At 38.4% G+C, this 21,831-nt stretch overlaps 1 protein-coding gene across 7 annotated transcripts in view; it reads right to left on the reverse strand.

The window, feature by feature from the left end:
* The window catches only part of mad1l1 (mitotic arrest deficient 1 like 1), a 1,079,555-nt gene that overhangs the window by 328,858 nt on the left and 728,866 nt on the right, over window positions 1-21,831 (reverse strand). The window lies entirely within an intron of this gene.

A 21,831-nucleotide genomic window follows, 5' to 3' on the forward strand; every position in this document is an offset into this window, starting at 1 on the left:
TCCATCACTACTTAAATTTTCTCAGAAAACTTAAGTAATCCTTGCACGTCAATAGTGTGACCAAAGAAAGTAAAGCTTGGTTTAAAGACTTGCTGCAGTGTGCACTGAGCATATAATCTTCCAATCTTTTTAACACTGTCTGATGATTTCAGAGATGTTCCTTGTCACCCACAGTGGTAGCACTGATGTTATCCAGATAACACTGAGTTCTCCGGCAGACTTGCAGCGCCTGGTCTATAGCTCTCTGCCAGAGTGTAAGTGCAGATGTTACTCCAAAAATAGGCCTACTATGGCAATAAAGCCCTTTGTGAGTGTTTATGGTGAGAAATACTTTGGACCCTTCTTCCATTTCCATCTGTAGGTAGGCTTCAGGAGTCCACTTTGCTGAAGTGTTTCCCTCCAGAAAGGTTTGCAAAGATATCCTCTAACCTGGGCGGAGGCTATTGATCTACTTTCAGTGCTGGTTGATGATGATCTTAAAATCACCACAGATCCTGACATACAAATTCGTCTTGGCTACTGGGATCCATGGGCTCCATTCAACTTTGGGAATAATTCCTTCAGCCTCCATGTAATCTAGCTCATTAGCTACTTTATCACAGATGGTATAACAAACTAGATGGGCTTTGTATAACATGGGTGTGGCATTTTCATTTAACACCATTTTACCCTTGATATATTTGAGTTTTCCAATGCCAACCTTGAACATTGCTGTGGCATCATCCAGTACCTTTCTAAGTTCGTTTTTAGTTGACTCTATTGCAAAGGATGTGACATGCAAATTGTGAATGGCTCTCCAATCAAGTTGTAGTTGCTCTACAGTGCTGCCCCTGCTGTTTTTACTACATACAAGCACATTGTGGCTTTTTGGTTGTTGTACTTCACTGTTACAAATGCCACTTCCACTGGAATTATTTTTTCCCCATTATGCATTCTTAGTTGGATATCTGCAGGCTTCAGTTCAGTACCTTTGAAATGCCATTCAAACTCACTTTGTAGAATGACTGAAACAGCTCAGCCAGTGTCCACTTCCATTTTAATTATCTTGCCATTCTCTTCTGGTTTAAGCCATATAACTTGGCTCTTGTTAGTATTCACATGGTAAATCTCAAGTCCTATGTCACTCGCATCATTGTCAGATTTTTTTAATCAACGACATGCAGATTAGTGTTCTTTTTGAAACTACAATGACTTTTTATCTTTATCTCTTCCCTGTGCATCCATTTATTTTTGTCCAGATGACATGTAAAGATATCTGTCCTAACTTGTTGCATTTTCTGCAAGTTTCATCCTTAAACCTGCATTGAGCTGGAGTATATGAACCCCTGCCGCAATAGTAATACAATTTATTCAGCCAGGCAGGTTTCTGTTCAGATACTGCAATTTTGTTCACACTCACTTTTATTCTTGACTGCAACTCAATTATGTCTCTAACTATGCATTGTTTCCATTGATACAGTAATTTCAATTGTGAGATGTGCTTCAGTTAGGAGCTGTTTCTGAATGCTTTCTTGGAAGATTTCACAATCTAAATGATCTCACAGTGCAACATTAAGCCCATCACTAAACTGACAATGTTCAGACAATTTTTTTCCAATTTAGCTATGTAAGCTGAAATGGACTCCCTTTTGATTCCAATTATGAAGCCTGCAGCACTCTGTAATTAACAATATTTTTGCTTCTAAATGTTGCTACATTATGTTCATGATATCAGCAAAGCTAATTTCAGCTAGTTTGGGTGGAGCAGTTAAACTTCTAAGCAAATTGTATGCTTTTCAACATATTGCATTCAGCAAAACTAGGACTCATTTCTCAATGCCTATTTCATTTGCTTCAAAATACTGTTCAATTCATTCAGCATACATCAACCAGTTAGTTATTTGTTGGGCAAGCAAATGTGTCTATCTTCCTAATGTAGCCAGCCAATTCTGTTTTTTTAATTTATGATTATTATAATCTGGTACTCACTATTTATGAACCCGTGGCTGTACCCATTGCTTGCTAACCTTGTCCCTTTTCTAATTTTTTTTAAACCCGATCGTCTTTCTTCCCTTGCCAAAGAAAAATGAAATGTGTTATTTCTTGAACTCGAATGTCTCGCTGACTTCAACAGGGAGAAATTCATTAAGTTCAACTAGCTGTTCATTTTAAAACTAGCTCATCATCACCATTATGTTTTGTAACTTCAAAAACTAATCGAGATAACAGGAGCCGGAAAAATGTGTCTACTTTGTTGTTACTTTAATGAGGCACCCAAATATGATGTGATGGCATAATGACATGTGCCATTCATGTACTTTGTACATATAGCCAACATTGAATTCTGTAAACAAACAAAGCATGCTTAATAATGCAATGTATTTACAACATTTCTCAAACATTAGTTAAATATTAAATACACAGCAATAAGTGCCTAGTTTAATGTCATAATTGATATGATTTCACTTGGAAATGATCACATGCAATTTGCTCTGCCTAAAACTGACTTTGGATTGCAAAATGTTGGAATAAAGTTGGAACAAACAATCTAATTTCTGAACAAGTAATTTCAACATTATGAGAGCAGATTCTACAACTTCTGACCACATTATTTTTTACATATTTACTGTGTCAGTTGCAGTAATATAGTAGTTCCTTGGCCCAATTCTTAGAACTATTTCAACAGCAAAAGCTGAGCACATAACAGTGTTATTGGCAACAAAAAGAAAGGAGCTTAATTTGATGTTAACCTATTGACAGTACCATTCAGTTCCACCTTCGAGGAAATCATCATTGGTTTTTCCAACATGTGGGGCCTTGACACTGCTAACAAATTACAAAGCAATATGTGTCAATATTCAATGCAAGGTGTATTTTGATTACTTTTTATAGTTCATTTGTGGTGTTAGTTCATTGGTTACAAGTGATTGCATTCCCAATTCTCCTCCACTATCTGCCGAACACTCACATCAATAATATGAATTATAATTCATTTACTGAAATGTTTGTTGAGTGTTTTAAAGAAATATAGCTAGTAGTATTTAAAAAGGTGAGTTGGTTCTTGGACGTTGAATTCTCTTTATTTTTCCTTTCTTTACAATCATTGCTTTGCATGCTCAGTCAGAATTATCCTCAAAACCATGTATGGTTGGGGCACAGTGGCTGGTGCATGACTCAATACCCAATACCCAGTCTACACATATCAGAACAAGTATAATTGTGGTAGTGGTGGAATTTAAGTTCAGAAACGATCTAGAATTTAAAGTTGCTCGTAATGATGATTGTTGTTAAAACCCATCTAGTTTGCCAGTGCCTTTCAGGACAGGAATGTCCTGTTTGGACCAAATGACATCAAACCAGTGCTACTTACTGAATGCCTTCTCACAAACAATTCAGTTGTGACACTTAAAAGCTAGTCAGGTATAAAACGAGATGGAACATTCAACATAAGGTTCAGACTCAGCAAAGTGGTTCACAGTTCAGATGAGCTTGCAAGTTTTTCCTTACAATGTAAGGGAATTGCTGTCTGCAGCGAAAGAGCTCTCTCACACGTAGTTTAATCAACAGTTTGACAAGGTGACCTCACATACTTAATCTTACAGAAGCGCCCTAGATTAGTCTGCCACCTTCCCATGTACTTCCTGCTTCAAAGCAAGTCAGAATTACCAGTTGGAAGGGTACTGTGGGAAGGATTAGCAAACACAGACCTTATCATTGACTTCAAACACCTACAGACTTTCATAGCTTTAGCTCCGATATGGGAATGGAAACCAGCTTCTTAACAGCACCTGCATTCTTTCCTCTTCTGATGGACCGGTTTCTCCACACTGAACAATGTTTTGAAGAGTACCAAAAGCAACTCGAGGTACAAATGGACTGAGTGGGAAGAGGACTTTACTATCCATCAACATGAGTAGCTTGATAGCAAACTGACTGAGTGAAGGGCATAACTTTCAGACTGGGCCGGGGGTCGGCATCCCACGGCTCCGGAGCCACATGTGGCTCTTTTACGTCTGTGCTGCGGCTCCCTGTTGCTTTGGGAAATAATTGGTCAGTATTTAATTAAAATGTATTTTACGTTAGTTTGTTAGTTTTTGAAATGTAATTCTAAATTTGAAGATTATGGTGATCTTGTACAATCTAAATAAGACGTTGTAGCGACCCATTTCCTGACACATCCGAACCGGCTCACAATTAGCCAGCGTTCAGGCTAAGGGAGATAGCCTACGGGGGTTTGTGAGTATGTGTCTTTTGCAGCATCCGCGCCCATGAGGGGCTGGTTGAGGGAGGCTTAAAAGCAAGGCTGTTTAGTTCGAATAAAGCTATCTTTGACTGCAGTTTACTGACTGCGTGTAGCACACCGCTACAACGTGTTTTTATCGCTGGCTGTCCAGAGGGGAGGTGCTGAAACGCTTTGTCGCGTGTCTGGAAGAAGTGAAAACTTTCCTGGGCAGCAAAGGGCTCACCTTTCCTGAGCTGGAACAGCCAGAGTGGCTGGAAAAGCTACACTTCATGGTAGACATGACAGCGCACCTGAACACGCTGAACACAGCTCTTCAGGGGTAAGGACGTACAGCCCTGCACATGTTGGAGGATGTTTTGGCATTCGAGCGCAAGTTGACGTTGCTTGCCAGAGATTTACAGAAAGGCACATTGTCTCACTTCCCCAATTTGAGAGAGTTCAAACAAGGTCACGACATGATAAATTCAGAGTATTTACATTCTGCAATCATCGCAATGCAAACATCGTTTGGGAAACGCTTCTGTGAGTTCAGAGAGGAAAAAAACACATTATCCTTCCCGGTCACTCCCCTAAGCATCGATCCATCCCTACTGAATACGACTGCATTGTCAGGTGTGAGTCAACCTGACCAAGTATGATAAATATTTTAATTGCCTATTATTTTACGTATATTCATATGTTTTCATTGTTCAGTGAAATAGTCCTTTTATTTTTCAGGTTGACAGCTGGCTGACGTTATTTTTGGTTTGCTGCTGGCGGCAAATTTAAGTTTGGCGTTTTTCATAAATACAAGAAGGACTCAAATAGACGTTGAATATTTTACTTAAAAGTAACCTTCAACCCAACGTCTTTTTTTCGGAGTTCAAAATGTTTTTGTTGCCTGCAGAAATGTAATTTCGTTTTCTCTGCAGGAGTTCATCAATTTCATAAATGCAACACATTATAGTTTGTTTATACATAGCATAAAGGCAAAACAAAATGTTGTATGCATTGTTATTTCATTTTAAATGTCAAACGGGTTTTGCGGCTCCCAGTGTTTTCTTTTCTGTGGGAAACGGGTCCAAGTGGCTCTTTCAGTAGCCGACCCCTGGACTGGGCTGTTGGCAAGAACGAGTAAACAAACACAAGGAATAGGCTGATTGGAACTTACGTTTACTGACCTACAGGTTTTAAGTGATGTAGCTTGCAAGAAAGTGACAATCACATGCTCACACCAAAGTCACCTTCTATAATGCTTATGATAAATAACATAGATTCATTGAAAAATCTGGCAGCTCAAACTGGCCATTCATGAGGCACTGTGAGCCATCAATCAGTGGATGATACACACCACTATGACCTGCAATTCATGGCCTACAAGATCAAGCCATATGGTTCAACAATAAGGACCATCTTAAAAATGAGACTTAATCCTGGCGAATCTGTAACACAGGAAGCATGCATGCTAGATTATAGACACAGAACACAAAGGTAGATTCATGCAATTCCTGGCTCATTCTTCCACCTAAAACCTTCTCCAAACACCTTAAACACCTACCTTTGTAATTACAGGTGAGGAACAATACTGGTCTTTTAACTCTCTCCCTTCTACCATTCAAGGACTCACATATTTCTTGCAATTAAGTGAACTGCATTCAGCATTTGTAATGTGGTCTCCTCTGCAAAGGAGAAACCAAACATAAGACCATAAGACACAGGAGTGGAATTAGGCCACTCAGCCCATCACCATTCCAGCATGGTTGATCCCGGATCCCACTCAATCCCATATCCTTCTTGCCACATCCTTTGATGCCCTGACCGGTCAGGAAACAATCAACTTCCGCCTTCAATATACCCACGGACTTGGCCACCACAGTCTATGGCACATATTTACTACTCTCTGGCTAAAACATTTCCTCCTTATCTCTGTTCTAAAGGGTCACTCCTCAATTTTAAGGCTGTGCCCTCTAATCCTGGATACCTCTACCATAGGAAACATCCCCTCCGCATCCACCCTATCCAGTCCTTTAACAGTCGGTAGGTTTCAATGAGATCTCCCCACATTCCTCTAGTGTCTACAAGCCCAAAGTTGCCAAACATTCCCCATATGTTAACTTCTTCATTCCCAGAATCATCCTCGTGAATCTCCTCCGGATTCTTTCCAATGACAACACATCCTCTTTGAGATATAAAACTGTTGACAAAACTCAAGTGCAGCCTGACTAATGTCTTATAAAGCCTGAGCATTATTTCCTTGCTTTTATATTCTATTCCCCTTGAAATAAATGGCAACATTCCATTTGCCTTCATTACCACAGACTCAACCTGTAAATTAACCTGCTGGGAGTCTTGCACAAGGACTCCTAAGTCCTTCTGTACCCCTGCTGTTTGAACCCTCTCCCCATTTAGACAATAGTCCACACAATTGTTCCTTTTACCAAAATGCATTATCTCAACATTGTATTCCATCTGCCATTTTTTTGCCCGTTTTCAATTTGTCTCAGTTCTGCTGCAATTGCATTGCTTCTTTCGCACTACCTACTCCTCACCTGTCTTTGTATCATCCACAAACTTTGCCACAAAGCCATCAATTTCATTATCTAAATCACTGACATTCAATAATGTGAGAGGCAGCACTCCCAATACTGATCCCTGAGGAACACCACCAGTCACTGGCAGCCAACCAGAAAAGACCCTTGTTATACCCACTTACTGCCTCCTACCTGTCAACCATTCCACTATCCATGACAATATCTTTACTGTAATGCCACAGGATCTTATCTTGTTACGCAGCCTCATGTGTGTCACCTTATCAAATGGCATGTGAAAATCCAACCAATGACATCCACTGCATCTCCTTTGTCCACCCTGCTTTTTACTTCCTTGAGGAACTCTAATAGATCAGTCAGGCAAGATTTTCATTTACAGAAACCATGCTGACTTTGACTTATTTTATCATTAGTCTCCAAATACCTTGAAACCTCATCCTTAATAACAGACTCCAACACTTTCCCAACCACAGTGGGTAGGCCAACAGGCCTATTATTACCTTTCTTCTGCCTTCCTTTCATCTTAAAAGTGGAATGATATTTGCAATCTTCCATTGCTCTGGGACCATGCTAGAATCCAGTGATTCTTAAAAGATCATGACCAATTCATCCCTTATCTCTTCAGCAACCTCTCTTAGGACTCTGGAATGTAGTCCATCTGGTCCAGATGACTTATCCACCTTAAGACCTTTGAGCTCACCTAGCACTTTCTCCTTTATAATAGTAATGGCATTCATTCCTGCTCCCTGACACTCATGGACCACTGGCACGCTGAAGACAGATGCAAAGTACTCATTAAGTTCATCTGCCATTTCTTTGTCTCCCATTACTACCTCATTATAAATCATAAATCACTTTGCATAACAACTCCACTCAGCCCACAAGGGCTACACCGAGTTTCCAGTCAGCTATCATTTGCATTCTCAATTTCACCCTGAGATCTGTTTTTAGCCTCCAACACATACTTAAAAAACAGAATATTCAGGAAGGTACATTACAATCTTTATGACATCATATTCATCAATTTAAGATAACAAGCTTGGCCATTTAATGAAAGGTCATCAATCTGTATTGTTGACTCCGTTTTCCCTATCTCAGTGTTGCTTAACACTGAGCATTCCTGGCACAATCCTTTTATTGCAAATTGTTTTGTATTTCACAATTCCAACACCGCAACAAGACATGGGCTGGCAAGTATCATTCACACCAAAAAGAACTGGGTAATAACCAGCTCTTAATAACAGAGACTGCCCATCTCCTCTTAACCTTCAATGGTATTATCTTGCCTGGTCTGTCATCATCAATTTTGTAGTTAGGAATTTGTTACTGAACAGAAACATAACTTGATGTTACATACAAGAGAAGGTTAGAGGCTGGCAAACCACCTCAACATCATTGCATGGACATTTCACAACCTCCATGTCATAATTCAGGAAAATAATACTCTTCACTTATCCAAATTTCAAGTTCTAGCAACTTCAGGGACTATTTGCCATTCAAAACATTGATTCCCTCCAAAACAGTGCATAGTGTACCAGTCACTTAATGCACTGCAAGTACTGGTCCAGGTTACTCTGACAGAACTCCACCATCAAGACAGTCATGGGAAAAAGGAACCTAAAAATAATAGTACCTGCAGGTTTCCCATAAATTTGAACACCATCCTGATTTGGGACTATATCATCAGTCATTCATCATCTCTCAGTCTAAATCCCCAATTATTCTGTAGGAGTAACTTCCCCAGAAGGACTGCAGTGGTTCAAGAAGGCTGTACACCTCCAGCATTCTGAGGTCAATTAGAGATGTTTCAGCAACAATTGGATCTTGATCAAATGATAAATAAATAAATCACTTGACAAATGTCATTAGAGGAACAATTGTTAAACTTTTCCCCTGTACCTGAAAACAGTAATTCATCAGCAGATCAGCGACTCCAAATAATTATTAGGACAGTTATTCCAAACGGACCCCAGACATCATTGTCAGCTCATCAGCAAGGTATCAGCAAGGTATCAGCAGGATATCAGCAGGATAGGAATACCAGTTCTATGTGAGCATGTATTAGTCATCAACAATAGAACAGGGATATGAATTGGAAATACACTTAAGGTTTGATCTTGCATTCTTCACATTATATGCATAGTGAAATTTCCCTTATTACGGCTGTCTGATTTTACTAAGAGATTTTATACAATAACCATATAACAATTACAGCACGGAAACAGGCCATCTCGGCCCTTCTAGTCCGTGCCAATGCTTACACTCACCTAGTCCCACTGGCCCGCACTCAGCCAATAGCCCTCCATTCCTTTCCTATCCATATAATTATCCAATTTTACTTTAAATGACAATACCGAACCTGCCTCTACCACTTCTACTGGAAGCTCATTCCACACAGCTACCACTCTCTGAGTAAAGAAATTCCCCCTTGTGTTACCCTTAAACTTTTGCCCCCTAACTCTCAAATCATGTCCTCTTGTTTGAATCTCCCCTACTCTCAATGGAAAAAGCCTATCCATGTCAACTCGATCTATCCCCCTCATTATGTTAAATACCTCTATCAAGTCCCCTCTCAACCTTCTACGCTCCAAAGAATAAAGACCTAACTTGTTCAAACTTTTCCTGTAACTTAGGTGCTGAAACGCAGGTAACATTCTGGTAAATCTTCTCTGTACGCTCTCTAATGCTAAAGAAATACAATAATATAAATTGATAAAATCAAAACATCTAACTAGAATTTTAACATGTAAATGTATACACCACTGAAGTTAGAACTCCTGCAGCTCATTACAGACAAGGCAACCAAATGAAACCAAACTCCAACAATAATGTTCTGTCTGAGATTTGGAAATTGTATACAATACAACATTTGTTAAAGAACTAATGACAGCACATTGATGATGCACTTCCTTTTTAATTTATAATGACAGGTTGTCCAATTTGGATCATTTCACTTACCTCTATTATGTGTAATTAGAATGTCAAAAGAGTACTTGACTTACGTGGCTGGATCTAACTCAGTTATTAAGTACAATCAAAATTGCCCATATCCCTGCAGCTTGACAATAATTAGATTTTTGCCTCTAAGGAATAGGGTCAACTTTTAGCAAATCCATTCAAGTCCATTATGAACTTCTGGGTTTGGCCAGGATGAGATCCTTGTGCACAGTACTTAATTAAACCATTTTGCCTCCTGATATCTCAGAGGCTAAATAAAAATGCAGTATAATCCATACAATATCTGAAAGCTTGCAGAGCCTTTGATGGACTGAGTTAACAAGCCTCAGCTGAGGCAATTGTCCAGAACCATTGGACTTCCCTTTGTCACATGCAATAGAATGGATAATAACATTTTTTCACCTGCAGAATTTGAACAACAAATCTGTTCCTTGGAAGGTATAAAATTGCATTTAAAATGCACAGTGGATTTGAAGACAATTGCTTAATGTCATAAGAAATATGAAAACTATTTCAGGGGATCTGTAAGAAGAGCAGAAGGGTGTGCAATTACATTCTATGCAGGGAAACACTATTCATTCATCAGCAGTATCCACAGCAGCTCCAGAAAGTTTGAACCTTCAGATGCCATACTGCATTTACTTGACTTTTTTACCTATTCCAAAATAAAAAGGAAATAATGTAGGTGATTCAAATGCTTGAGTGATCCTCTATTCAGTTTGATCAAGACTGAACTGTGACATAGCTCCATCTAAGCATATAACAATTACAGCACGGAAACAGGCCATCTCGGCCCTTCTAGTCCGTGCCAAACGCTTACTCCCATCTAGTCCCACTGGCCTGCACTCAGCCCATAACCCTCCATTCCTTTCCTGTCCATATACCTATCCAATTTTACTTGAAATGACAATATTGAACCTGCCTCTACCACTTCTACTGGAAACTCGTTCCACACAGCTACCACTCTCTGAGTAAAGAAATTCCCCCTCATGTTACCCTTAAACTTTCTCCCCCTAACTCTCAACTCATGCGCTCTTGTTTGAATCTCCCCTACTCTCAATGGAAAAAGCCTATCCACGTCAACTCGATCTATCCCCCTCATAATCTTAAGTACCTCTATCAAGTTCCCCCTCAACCTTCTACACTCCAAAGAATAAAGACCTAACTAGTTCAACCTTTCTTTGTAACTTAGGTGCTGAAACCCAGGTAAAATTCTAGTAAATCTTCTCTGTACTCTCTCTATTTTGTTGACATCTTTCCTATAATTCGGTGACCAGAACTGTGCACAAAAGTCCAAATTCGGCCTTACCAATGCCTCATACAATTTTAACATTACATCCCAACTCCTATACTCAATGCTCTGATTTATAAAGGCCAGCATACCAAAAGCTTTCTTCACCACCCTATCTACATGAGATTCCATTTTAAACAAACTTAACCATTTTAAACAAACTTCCATAAATGGAAATCACAAAACTCCATGGTAACTACCTCTAATTTTGATATGTCTTTTTGTTATTGTCTCATATTTAATAAGAAATCAGAAATACTTTCTCCTTGTCTATCCAACCAACTATTTAAATCATTTTAAACAATATAAAAATTAGATTCTATAATCTTCTAATTGAAGGGGACAAAGTTATCAAAGGATAACCTTCTGACTTAGAACCATCCTTCTTACCATGAACTATTCCTGCCAAACCTGGTAACAATGAATTATCCAATTGTCAATTTATGAGTTTGATCTGTAGCTGTGGAGGGGTTAAGGGGAAATATAATGTGGATTACAACTGAAGTTACTAAGATGGCAATGAAAGGCAAACTTTGAAGTCACTAAAAAAGCATATTAAACAATGATTAGATATCATGTCATCATTTCAAAATGCAATAATGGCAATTTGGATTCAATGAAATATTAGGTAAATATTCTCATAACTTGGAATTTTCAGGATTAATGGTTATCCAATAGAGAAGAGGTGATTAAAAATTAAACAAGTTAGGTTTATTAGCACCGCAGGAAGTCAAAGAATGATGTAGCAATGTGTGCAATGTTAAAGCAAATCAAAAACTGTAAAATTCCTGCAATTTCCCCTTCATTATTTACTTTGCAATATGCTGGTATTTAATAATTTAATCATCTAATCTACTTCCACAGTATTACTGTACTTGATTCACATAATCTTTAATATTCTTTTTATAAGCAATTAAAACACTGATTTGGCAGTGAATGGTACAATGCTGTGCAAAAACAGTCCTCAAACCTCCACTTGCAAGTCTATTCATGATTATGTTCAATCTGTTTTATTGTTACCACCTCATTGAACATGACAACCCTGTAATGTCATAAAAACTTCTCTCAGGTAAATACTTCACAAAGACACCTACTCCTCACACACTTCTTCATAACTGCAACTCTTCATCATTTCTGGCAACTTCATTAAATCTTTTCCATTATTTTCATATGTTTTCAAGGATAAGACAACTAATGCTAGATATAACAAGCTAGCAATAAAAGTCTTGTTCTGCTTCACCCCTTCTCCTTGCTAAGCAGATACAAAATACGTTATCTTATTAAGTGCAAATGTATCTACTTTGTGTTTTTTTTGAAGTGGCATCCTTGGGACAGTTAGAACACTGCCCGAGTCAAAATGATGCAATCAACCCAGTTATAATCCACAGCACAAGGAAATCTGCAGATGCTGGAAATTCAAACAACACACGCAAAATGCTGGTGGAACACAGCAGGCCAGGCAGCATCTATAAGGAGAAGCACTATTGACGTTTCGGGCCGAGACCCGGACACATCAATGCAATATCATGGGCATGCTACACAGCTGGATCAGTTTTTGGATTAAGTCAAAATGAAACCCTTTATCAGTATTCAGGTGAGATATAAAAGATCCAATGAGATTATTCGAAGTACAGCAATAAAGTCCTTCCCAAAGCCTACTCCTTGAACAATTGGACTAAAAATAATCAGGGACTTTCTTGTGCTCAGAATGATTGTTGCATTTCTTAGATAACATATATATATATATATACACACACACAGGCAGTCCCTGGGTTACAAACGAGTTCTGTTCCTGAGTCCGTCTTTAAGTCAGATTTGTACGTAAGTCGGAACAAGTACATCCGGTATTATTTAGCGTCAATTAGACAAACGTTTGTCTTAGTATATAGCATATATTTCACCTTTCTATGCATATAGAACACTTAAGAAACGTATAGCTTTCACATGCTCCATTATTCTCACTTTATCCTTTATCCTAAAAAATTGTTCCGATCGTTGACCAACTGTAGCCTAACGCTTTTCCAATGACTGATGGCATTTCACCTCTTTCCAAATGCTTTATTATTTCCACTTTATTTTCAATTGCAATCGCTTCCCGTCAATGGAACAGAAACACTGTGAGTGGTGGGTCCCGATCTCCGCCGGGTCCTAAGGACCACCACACTGAATTCCCCGGGTCTGAAAGTCCACCGCACTGAGACAGGTTAAATGGGATGAGCGGGAGCTGTGCTGGGTTTGGATATTTGATCCTCCGCAATATTCCACGTGGGAATTTAAACTGGAAGTGGCAGTGTTTTTTTCACAAGGTCGAGTTGCAAGCACAACATCAACCCGGCACAGATGGTACGGGAGTCACTGGATCGACATCAACCTGGCACACTCGGGAGCGGTCTGTCACTGGATCGAAATTGGGAACCTCTGTTCTCGAGCCCGGCACTGATCTCACTATGCCACCAGCTGACCTGAACGAGGGGGGAGGGTCAAGGTGAATCTTGCTAAGAAAAATTTAAGCCAAATACAAAGTTACACACTCAACACAATGTCACGGCAACGACTTAAAATGGCGAATGGCGTTCTCCTTCCTCGGTTTGTAAGTACAAGTTGTCCGTAAGTTGGACGTTCGTAACTCAGGGACTACCCGTACTTACAAAGTAATTTCTGGGCTAGATTGTCTTTGGGAGGATTGGAGCTGATGAAAGGCACTGTGCAATAGCAATTTTTTCTTCATCCTATATGTATTATTTTCTCTATTTTTACATCCAAAACGTTTTACTTCATGTTTTTTTACAGTGAACTGGATCCATTCAGATATCCAACATGCTATTTCCAAAGCAATCCTCATTAAAAGTCCGAAGTACATTTATTATCCAAGTATGTACACTATATACAACCTTACATCTCCTTACAGACAGCCACAAAACACAGAAACCCAATAGAACCCATTAAAAAAGACTGTCAAACACCCAAATGTGCAGAAACAAACAAATCTTGCAAATAATAAAAGTGAGCAAATAACATTCAGAACTGAAGTTCACAAAAGTGAGTTCACAGCCACAAAGTCAGTCACAGCTGAACCAGAAGCACATTAGTTGCAGGCCACAGCCTCAGTTCAGCACTCAGTCATGACCAATTTTATATCACAGTCATTCCCTTCCAATGTACATTACATATTCTTTTTCTATATACTAAGAATGACCTACTCAATGCAGGCATCTATGAACCATTACTGCACATGAGCTAAATATAATTTGGAACTCTGATTTAAGGCTCAGTCAATACATAACTTATAAACAGAAAGTTGATTGTTTATAGAGTGCTTCCAGCATTTTGCAAGTGTTACTCAAGATTTTCAGCGTCTGCAGAAACTCCTGTTTAACAGAAAGTAGATCATGAGCAAGAGTAGACCATGCAATCCTACACGTTTCCTGCATTATTCAAATGATCATGACTAATGCACGGAATTGAAATTCCACCTCAATTAAAACAAAATACATTTAAAAACAACATACCTTCCCTGAAACAGAAGGACAAAAGTGCAAAGATATTATGTACACCTTTTCTGGTAGACAAATGTTTTCTAGTACAAATAATCACAAAATGCATGTAAAACACATTTTGCATTAGCAACCTGTCAATTACCCTAACACATCATTCATGGATGGTTTATTCCAGAGTGTGCCCACTGGAGCAAGGGAAGGCATGGAGCCCAGAATGAACTGAAAGTGGGCAGCATATAATTGCCATTCTGTCAATCACATGCACCTAAAGAAACTAATCACAAGCCATCATAAATTATTTCTATCAAGGTATACTTAGTCACAGAGCAAAGGATCACAGGAAGGAATCAGCAAGAAGCCACAGTGTAGGTTAATTACGAGCAAAACTACTAGCTGCCAACTCAATAAGGATCTCATAGACAGGGCAGAAGAATATTAAGGACAACGGAGCATGGGTGCCACAAAGGGACTATTAGTCCTTCTTGCTGACTGACTTTCTTCCTCTAACCAGCCTATTATGTGAAATTTATGATATACCAGTTACAACTTCACTCATATAACACTGACTGAAAAGCAAAAATAATTAATTAAATATCTCATGGATGTTAAGCTGCTGCATAAATCCAACAGTCCAAGAATTAGGACAGGGGAATTCATGATGTCCTTCTGCAAAGTTTTGTTGTTAATAGGTGGAGCAATGCACTGATTTCAGTGGCTTCAAATCCATCCAGGCAATACTATTTTGAGCCTTCCTAAAGCATAACAAAGACCAGCTTGCTATAGAGGTGATTCATGTCATTCCCCAAAGTGAACAGCAGAATTTGCTGATGTGGCACCAATCAACAGTTTATGCCACTGGACATCTCTGTACATAACAAGGCCCAGAAAATTGCAAGTACAAAGAGCATGAAGTAACTTAGCATCATTTGGAAGCTATGCAGTAAATAATTGATCATTTTTCTTCCAAAATACAATAATGTAGCACACTTAGCACAATACTATTACAGCTTGAGGCGTTCCAGAGTTCGAAGTTCAATTCCAGCGCTGTCTGTAAGGAGTGTCTGTATGCCCTCCGTGGAATGTGTGGGCTTTCTCCAGGCCCACTGGCTTCCTTCCACAGTCCAAAGACTTATCGGGTAGGTTAAGTGGTTATTGTAAATTGTCCCATGATTAGATTTGAGTTAATCGGGGTTGTGGAGCGGCATGGCTCGAAGGCCCCACTCCACACAACATCACTAAAATAAAAATAAATAAAACAGTGCTTTGCAATAGAATTCCAGGCCAAATTCCTTCTACTTCTCATTGAAACCCAAGTAACATATAACCAACTGGCAAGGTTTTTCAGTAACAGCTAATAAAAAAAACAAATATTCTTTCCTTCAAAATTATGCCTTTGCCTCCTATTAGAAGAGCTTTAGAAAGTAAAGTGTGGGCAAAGTTGGGAATCTTAAGGTAATTTAGCAACATTGTGGAAGAAGAGGAATGAAAGTGGTCTAAGCAACCTTCCCCTCAGCTGGTTTTTGTCCTCCACAAAACAATCACGCTTTTCACAAGCAGTCTTTTGGAATGCTATTAATCTTAACAGAATATTTGACTGTTGGGGGGAGATATTCAACTAATACAGTATATTTTACTAGTGTAATCCTCAAGTTGGCCAGCATGCGTTTGTCTAGGAGAAAACAGCTTCTGGCCCAGCCAAACTGATAAATCTCATTTGTGTGGATGCTGCGTGATGCGTTGCCCGGTTAGAAATCCGAACTGCAAAATATCAGACAGTACACCATATGCAATTAAATGATTGGATTTTATAAGTCTTAATCTGACTATAGGGTTAGTAATGAAAGTAAAAAGGAAAAGGGCCCATTTTAATGAAACAGCCTAATGTGCACACTGGAGCTCACAGATTCTTCCATCCATTCCCCATCGACCTCCTCTGAGCGTCGCTGACCTTGGGACCGTTGCTCCCAGTCCACTCTGTCTGGCAGTCTACCAACTCTCTCCACTTGCATCTTCTCTGTTCATCTCTCACCACCCAAAGACCGCAAAAACCCTGTTCCCAGACCCACAAGAAAGAACAACATGCCTCTCATTGGATGCCACACACTCCAACCCCCCGTTATCACTAGTCATAATCCAAACATTGCTGCTACAGAGAAACCATTACATTAGCAGTGAACATCACAGAGAGGCCATTACTTTAGCAGTGAAATACTATAGCGTGTTCCACTAGTCTTTAATGGGCAGAGTTATGTCTTGCCAATTTTTAACGGTACTGTACTTCTGAAGACACAAAGCAATTTTGAATTACATTACCACCTGACCAATTCCAATATTACAAGACTGGCAACTCCCATTACAGCTCCATAATTGATTCCAATAAATGATTCCAGATGTTGCACAAAATAAGCTTGAGGAGAACAGATGCCATGCCTAGACAGCAATGGCAATAAGACTGAAATGAATCTTGAGCAATTCTTTGAAAGTGGAGGCAGAGTGTTGTTGGAAGCGATTCTCCAAATTTAGTATTGAAAAAAATACTAAAATTCTTGCCACTGGCAGTCGGACAAAAAGAGGAAGCAAGTTATTTAAAAGTCCACAGTTAGAAGAATAAAATATTTGCAATGCACATGTATCCCAATCTGTTAAAGTGAGATTTTATATATTTTAAAAACCCCAGCATTTTGATAGTACCTCAGCCCATCCCAGAGTGTCACAATGTCAATAACAATTACACAGGAAATGAAACAGAGGAAGTGAAGGAGCCATTTTATACAAAGCAAATCTGATCAGACATCAATGAGATAATGAACAAGTAATTTTTAGAATTCATATAATACAGAGCAACTATTTTGAAATTAATGTATTGGGACAAGGAGTCATTGAAGATCAAGAAAAAAGTAGAAATAATAATAAACTGGCCAATGCAAGACAACTTGTGCAGAGGAATTATGGACCAGATGGCACTTGTAATGGGTGCTGGATGTGAAATCTGCAAAGATTTAGAGGATTCAATTATTAAGGTGACAAATACCTCATTAATATACATGAGTAAGGATTACATTCTGTCACAACATGGCCTTGCCAGTTTAGCCTCATACACATTCCATTTTACATGATTCCAGTATATTATGTGTGTACCTAGGCCTAAAGTTCTCATTTTTCTTTAAGATTTGGCAATTTGGTGTCAAATATTTTTAGCTAATACTCCTCTGATATTCCATTATGTTAAAGATGCTATAAAAATGGAAATGCCTGGTGTTTTAGCCAGTGTGATTGGGTTGATGTAGGATTTGAGTGGCCTTGATATTAATATTCAAGTTACATATATACTGTAGCTGAGTTGTCTCTGCTGCCCCCCCAACCTAATGTCTGAGCAATAACAATTTACAGGTGTACTCCTGCCTTCCTGACACTTTTGCCAGGAAATAAAATCAAATGAACAAAATGTAACTTTAGCCTTATTAACCACCATCTGCATTCTTGGAACACCAGCTGGCATGTTTCCTGTTGGGTCCCATATCCACTGTTCAGACATTACAGCCTCTGACTAATGCCACTGATTAGGTCAATATAGAAAAGGATAGGGCTGGAAATAAGTTCAAAAATCCACATGGATTCAAACAAATGAGGAAGGAGGCAGGTGGTGAGAAGAGGGCACGGTCAAAGGAAATTGTCAACTAGAGTGTGTTCCCACAAATTCAAAACTTTCAAAAGCATGAGGAAGAAAAAGTTATTAAAATGAAAGGACCTTCTATCAGCTATGAGGATATGTAGAGTTTACAATTAGGCTTATTATATAGATAGTCTTGGTTGGCATTTATCCAGAAAAAAAGATGCCATTGCATTAGTATATATTGAAATTGATTTTGTTCCTGGATGTTCAAACATCTTATTTTCTCTGGGAACATTTCGTGACAAGCCATGGGGTAGCATGGTAGTGTTACAGTTTGTGTAATGTATAAACAGTGCCAGCGATCGAGGTTCAACCTCCGCTGGTGCCTATAGGGAGTTTGCACTTTTTCCGTCACCTTGTGGGTTTCTGCCAAGTGCTCTGGTTTCCTTCAACATTCCAAAGATGCACGAGTTTATGTTCGTAAGTCGTGGGCATGTTACGTTGGTGCTAGAAGCACAGCGAGACTTGCAGGATGCCCCAAAACATCCTCGGAGTGTGTTTATCATTAATGCAAATGACACGTTTCACTGTATATTTTGAAATTTTGACGTACATATGACAGAGCTAATTTGATAAAGATGATTTAAATTTCCAGATCTTCCATCCACATGCTCCAATGTTAATTCAGTCTTCAGTTGTTCTTACAAAATAGAAGGAAGGGAGGGGAAAGGAATGAAAAGAATAACAAACTAATTATCTGGGTTCAAAATCAAAATATGTGCAGATTTTGAAAGTCTAAAATAAAAGCAGAAAATAATGAAAATATTCCAGATCAGTCTGCATTGATTGTCTTCAGCTTCAATCATTAACTCGTTTTCTCTTACTACAGATGTAGCCTGATTTACTGAGTCTTCCTAGCATTTTCTGTTCTTATTGTCATCTGAGATAATTGAAAATACACGTGGGTTAAGAAGGTGCAGAAAAGAAGTATAAAGACAAACGGGAAGCATTGATTGAATTTTAATACATCAGTTAATTTATTTGAAAATGCATAGTAAAATATTGATTACATATCAGTGATAATTTAAATATTTTCCCCCATTATTCTGGTATTTCTTTCTTTTCAAGAAATTAAATTAAATAATGCGAAGCCTCATGCATCAAAACACCTAGTAAAACACTCAGCCACACTAAATGAAATGCTCTGGGTTCCTCCAGCTCTGGACTTTCCTGATTTTCATCAGGACATCACCTACAGCCATTCCTTCAACTTTCTCAGCCACAAGCTCTAAAATTTCAAGAAACACCTCTCTCATTGTTCTTTTAAGTTACTCTTTAAACTTGTCTCTTTGAGCAAGTTCTATTCACCTGTCCCAATATACTGATGTAACCACAGATGGAGGATTATGCTCCAATGGTCTCATTAAAAGAATGATACGAAGTCAATACAGAAAGCTCAGAAAAGTTTGAGAAAGGTTATTGGGATAAACAACTGAGTACAAGGAGAGACTAGAAATTGCGGCTACTTCCTTTGGAGGTAAAAAGGCTGAGGGAAGATAGAAGTATATAAAGTTAAGGCATCCGGGCAGAGTAGATAGTTTGTAGCTGGGGAAGGTTTGAGGATGAGAGGTCACAGGTATAAGAAAGCTGGGAAAAGAATTAAGAATGACACAAAGAAAATCTTTCTTATGCAACATCTAGTTAGAATCAGCAGCAGATGTGGTGAAGGTAAGTTCCATTAAAGCCTTCAAGAGAGAACTGGGCAAATGTAAGGAGAAAAATATGCAAGGCTGCCAAGAGAGGGATTGTAGGTGGCAGTACAGACATTTAATGGATTACATTGTCTCCTCCTGACCTACCTTTCTATGATTCAATCTCTTTACATGGTCTAGTGTCACATTTTGTCTAAAGAACTAATATGAATTACCCAATAATGGTTTACTTCGTTAAAAATACTATTAAAAGGCAACAATATCCTTTTGAATGTGTTAATTGATCTCAGCTAAACCGTAGCAACAGAATTGTTCTAAATGCTCCTGAGGAAAAGAGTAGGAAGAAAGTTAAATCAGTAAGGGACTTCTTTCTTGATTAATATTCATTAAATCCAGCCATAGAGAGTTGCAAAAAAAGGCTCAACTCTGACAGTGTCATTACTCGTGCCACAGTGATCTTCATTTACTCTCAAATTCCAAACAAAGATCAGTTATATGCATTGGAACACAGTTGAAATCTCCAAACTATCTCAGAAAATGTGCAAGAATAATAGAAATGCAGGTGATTATATAACAACATAACTAATTAAAGGACAAATCTTGTGAGCTTGAAAAACAGTGCTGTTATAATAAGCAGTTTCATATATTTATACCACTCAATATTTAGATCATACTTGTAAGGGGGAAATAATTTTAAAGACATCAGCCTTTTGCTCTAACAGACCTCAGCACAGTCCAATTATTAAGTTAATATTTTCAATTCTGCCTGGTAATTCCCCAAGCAGGGAGTTAAATTGGCAGTCATCTATCTTACTTAAAGTCTACATACACCTGGGGTATTATAAATTGAGATGACTTCCAACACATTTACTGGCAAAATGAAGCAAGTTTGCATATTTATTTTCATAATGCTTGATTTGTTAAATAGGGTTAAAAAGTTCTTCAGTTACTTTAATCTAGTGGTCATGAAGCTAAATATATTATATTCGACTAACCTCTGAAATAGACTATATAGTGCATAAGGCACGTTATACCTGCTACCATTGTTAGAAGACCATTAATAACTTGGTGATCACATTACAAGGTGCTCTAGAAAAATTAGGTTGATTCATAAATGCTTCAATTTCTCCTTCAGATCAGGAAATGTCAGGAAACATTACGAATTAACAGATTCTGGGTCATCCTCATATTGCTGCTGGGGGCAGGAAACTTGCTGTGTGCAATATAACTGCTGCTTTTTATACATTCTGACAATTCAAAAGTTATTCATTTGCTGATCAGGTGCTGTGAAAAGTATTGATACAATTCTGACTTTCATTTCCACATCTCAAAGTTGTTTTTCTTTTATCTTTATCTCTGTCAATAATGTGCAGGTGCTCATCTGTTTTCTTTCTGGACAATATTTGTTGAGGTTTACAATTCTGACTTGGTCCAATGTGCACTAAAGCAACACAATTTCTTGCTGAATATTTCAAGGGCAACAATGAGTGTTTAAATAAAAATTTGCACTTGAAGATTCCTCCTGTTTGTCTATGAAAAATTGTGGCAGATGCAGAGTGAAAACAGCTGCAACAAATAAAATTTAGTTATTGGAAAATAGAATGCTTTCCAGAAGGAGGAAATGATGTCCAGAATTTCTACTAGGTTGCATTTGGTTTTCAAAGTTTACATCAGCAAGTTATAGTGTAAAGTAAATAATGAATCATAAAGATGCTGAGTATTTCTCCACACCAGACTGACAGGTATCAGGAGCTCACCAGTCAGAATAGATTCTGTGGCAATGCTCCATAGAATGATGCTTTCAAATTGAAATTGTATCGGATAAAATGTAATCAACACACAGAGTGGACCATGTTGGGAATAAGTCAACAAAAGCAGTGATTTGCTACATATCTGCATCAACAGGATGATCAATCTTTACCAGAGTCATTTGGAACAGAGCTCAGTTCATTCCCTAGACCAGAAATATAAAACTGCTGAACTGTTCCTGGCATGGACTAGCCGAATCAA

Source organism: Hypanus sabinus, chromosome 9, assembly GCF_030144855.1.
Source record: "Hypanus sabinus isolate sHypSab1 chromosome 9, sHypSab1.hap1, whole genome shotgun sequence".
NCBI classification, from domain to species: Eukaryota; Metazoa; Chordata; class Chondrichthyes; order Myliobatiformes; family Dasyatidae; genus Hypanus; species Hypanus sabinus.